Consider the following 4,067-nt stretch of genomic DNA (forward strand, 5'->3'; position numbering starts at 1 on the left):
TATAAATATGGCAAACATATAATTCTCAACACTTATCTAACTTTATGACTAATAGAATAGACAACTGTGCAATAAATGAAGACAATGATTTTCAAATGTAAACAGGGTCATTACATAAATAATATCTGAGGTAGAAATGTACATTGCAATATGGTAAACAATGTCATTACATAAATAATATCAGAGGCAGAAATGTACATTGCAATATGGTATATATCTCAATATAACAATTGTTTCAAACAGAGGTAGGATCATAGTCTCATACAATGTTTAATATATCAATATACAAGAATCAGCACCAATATAGTTTTCAAAAAACAATAACTCACAAAAATCAATTATTCCTTCAGACCAGTTAATCACAATCCCTCCTTTTTTACATATATATATATATATATATATATATATATATATATATATATATACACACACACACACACATAGTTTATACCCCTGAGTCCATATAATACCTCCCTCCTCCCCTCAACCCTATACCAACCACCAATTATTTTCCCTAAACCTGAGGGCAAACTCTGTTGGGAGAAGGGGCACCGTCATCTAAGATTGCTTCCAGCTGACATAGGGGCGACTTTCTTCTCAGGGGGTTCTGTGTAAGCAAAAGATGGTAAAATACCCAGGGTAATATTTGATCTGGGAAGAATATATCTAGCCTCTGAATGTTTTGAGGAGATCCGGCCAGAATGTTGTCAAAAATATGCACTATTCAAAAGTGTTCTGTGCAATTGGTACCAAAAAACAGGCCTAACTTTAGCGCTATAAAAGACATGACGTCATAATAACCAGTTGGAGTTGATGTTGTGGGGCCCCGTCTTCATCCTGGAAACCACAAAGATTACTGAAGAAAAAATTTGTTGTTTGTTACGGGAAAGGTAAGCATTATCTACAGAGACATATACAGACATATATGTGTATATATTCAATGAAAGGTGCATTGAAGACAAACACAGATATGAGGGAAGACACAGAAGGCAAATATATCAGTATTATTATTATCATTATTATTTTGTCTCATAACATGACTCCTGACCTGAGATAGAAACTCTGAGAAATCTTTTATAAACAAGCTTGGAATTGGAGAGGGACTGGGCCAAAGTCCAACTCCAAAAACCAGCTCTAAATATTTATAAACAAATGCACATTGACACACATATAAAAAGGTGTATTTCATACTCACAGAGCTTACCCAATGTTATTGGTGATCCTTACTGGGTTGTAACTGGTTTCCATGCATCCATATTTAGATATCCAGGGTCCCTCAGATCCTTTGAAGGTGAGTGTTTTCCTGTGGAGATAAGAAAAGAACCCTGGCTGGGCGGTGGTGGCGCACGCCTTTAATCCCAGCACTCGGGAGGCAAAGGTAGGCAGATCTTTGTGAGTTCGAGACCAGCCTGGTCTACAAGAGCTAGCTCCAGGACAGGCTCTAAAGCTGCAGAGAAACCCTGTCTTGAAACACCAAAAAAAGAACCCTGTCCCCAAACTATATTTCTCTTACCATCAGTATGATCACCATCCTTGTGTATGAATTGTTATTTTTCTTTTCCAAGGGGCTCAGACAACAGGATATCGTCCATGTAATGATAAATTATAGACTTGGGAAATAGTGGCAGGGGCCGATTGCACTTGTACAAGCTCAATCTACAATCTACAGAGCGGGCAGAGGGCTGGAGAGGTGGTCCACAACTCTGGGCTGGCACGCGGATCAGAGGTGCTGTGTCCTCAGTCTAAGCAAGTACAGACAAACAGCTCCTGGGCGGAGTTGAGGCAGCCGCGAGTTCGGCTGCTTGTGGTCTCTGTATGGAGCATGGGAATAAAAAAGGGGTGCGTGGCTTGGCTCAATCCGCTGAATTAAAATTGAGCCGGGTCTGCCCGGCTAGCTCAGTCGGTAGAGCATGAGACTCTTAATCTCAGGGTCGTGGGTTCGAGCCCCGCATTGGGCGCCAAATGTAGCAGCGGTCGGAGGAATTTGGAAATAACCAAAAATAGTCCTTTTAGAATAAATCAGTTTTAGTAAAGGGAGAAAATGGGATAAACTTACAGAGCCAAGATTCCAGGGAAGAGCAGCAAACCAAGAGGAAGAAGAAGGGGCCGGCCTACCCCAAACCCGGTTCTTTTAAAGGTATCCTTCGCCCCTGGGGCGGCCACACCCCTCATACAAGGGATTGGTCAACTGCCCCAACAACGGTTCCTTAAAATCATCATTTACTCTTCAGCATATGTTCATTTTTCTTTCATTATTTCAAAAGCATCTTTTGACAGACTTGTTTGCATCAGTGTCTGTCTACACAAGGGCTGCATCTTGCATTTTGCCAGCATGCCTTTAAGAATTTCATCTGTATTACTTGCCCTTTATTTTCCTTGTCCATCCTATTGAAACGTAAACTGAAGTGTACAAAATGTAATTAATATATTGCTGCAAGCAAGTTTATTAATCAACAACTCTGAATGCTTAGTGGTTTGTGAGCTCCTGATGGTGGACATAGGCTTTTATAAGGCAGAGGTGGAAGAAAAGCAAAGAAAATGTCAATTGGCTTAAAGTGATAGAGTTGCCTTATTTGATCAAATTTTCCAGAAATCCCCAGGTTGCATTAGTTGGTGACTTTTGATTAATTAGGCTGGAGCTTCACTTTGCTTTAAATATTTATAAGAAATATTTAAATATTTACAAGAAATAAATATTTACAAGTTGCAGTTCACTTATGCTATGGTTTACATCTTAAGTGACTCCCCTGCCCCCCAAACTCACATATTATGGGCTTGACCCCCAATCCAGTAGTATTCAGAGGTGAGGCATTTGGGAAGTGATTGATTATTAAGAGCTCTGACCCAGTGAATGGATTTAACCATTTATGGATACATAAGCTTAATGGTTTGGGAGTGGAAGTGGCTGCATGCAATTGAGGGCACTCTCCTAGCTTCCTGGCTGCCACGAGGTGAGCAACTTTCTTCTACCACATGCATCTAACAATGAATTATACCAGCAAAGTATCCAGACCAGCTGGCCACGTACTGAACCCTGAGACAAAAGCCATTTATCTCAAGTATTTTCCACAACAATGCAACTCCGACTTATCTGTTATGATGTCTTAAGTTGCTTTTCTTGCTAGAGTATCCTTCACGCACAGTTTTCATTTTTAATTTATCTTGTTAATACTGTTTATTTACAAAGTTGAAAGGGTGGACTGTGATCCTGAAGGACTTCCCACACCTAACTGTGTTCTCATGAAGTCATTCACAACACTCCTGCATCACCTCTGTTTCCAGTAGGCTGCTGATTAGATCTAGGGATGTAACCAGGTGCACAGTAGATTTTATATGTTGTACTAGTCATCAGAAGGGACAGAATATCTGATTGTCCTTTTTGTACTGATGTTGAGACTCACCAAGTGGCACTTGAATGACAGCTTGATTCATCCTCTATAAAACTCCCATCCACTTTTCACATAATGGGTTGAAGTGTTCTATTTAGTCATAGTCTCAATTTCTGATTTCCTGAGGAATTGATTCTGCATTTATTGGTTGGAATTCTTCCAATTTTTTTCTTATTAACTACTTGGTTATCCTAAAGTGCAGTGTAAACAAGAAAGATAAGATAAATACATATTTTTCCTCTTTCTGTTTAGTAAGTTCCAGAATTACTTGAAATCCCCTCTCCTTTAACTTTGACAATTGTGTGTGTGCAAATGCGCGTGTGCATAGGTGTGTGGCTGTGCAAGTGTGCACCTATGCTGAGGACAGAGGGGAGCACCAGCCCTGTTCTATCATTTCCTGCCTTATTCCTTTAGGACAGGCTTTCTCACTGAGCTTGGAACTGGGCTGGAAGACAGCAAGCCCTCCAGTCTGTGTCTACCTCCCACCGTGCTATGGCTACAAGTGCACATGGCAGGGCTGGCTTCTTCTGTGGGTGCTGGGGTTTACATCCAGGCCCCAGGCTTGCACAGCAAGTGTTCCTACTCACTGCAAGTCACCCTCACTTTCACAACCTTCTAACTTTATACCTTTTAAAAGTAGGAACTTTGTGAAACAGCAGTTTTTTTTAAAAAAAAAAA

General features: G+C 40.4%; 1 non-coding gene across 1 annotated transcript; it reads left to right on the top strand.

Annotated features, from left to right (window-relative positions):
• Positions 1 to 1,885: 1,885 nt before the first annotated feature.
• On the top strand, positions 1,886 to 1,958 carry Trnak-cuu. The gene has a single exon. It is a non-coding gene; the product is annotated as a tRNA-Lys (tRNA).
• The last annotated feature ends 2,109 nt before the right edge of the window (positions 1,959 to 4,067 follow it).

This window comes from Arvicola amphibius, chromosome 8 (genome assembly GCF_903992535.2).
Source record: "Arvicola amphibius chromosome 8, mArvAmp1.2, whole genome shotgun sequence".
NCBI classification, from domain to species: domain Eukaryota; kingdom Metazoa; phylum Chordata; class Mammalia; order Rodentia; family Cricetidae; genus Arvicola; species Arvicola amphibius.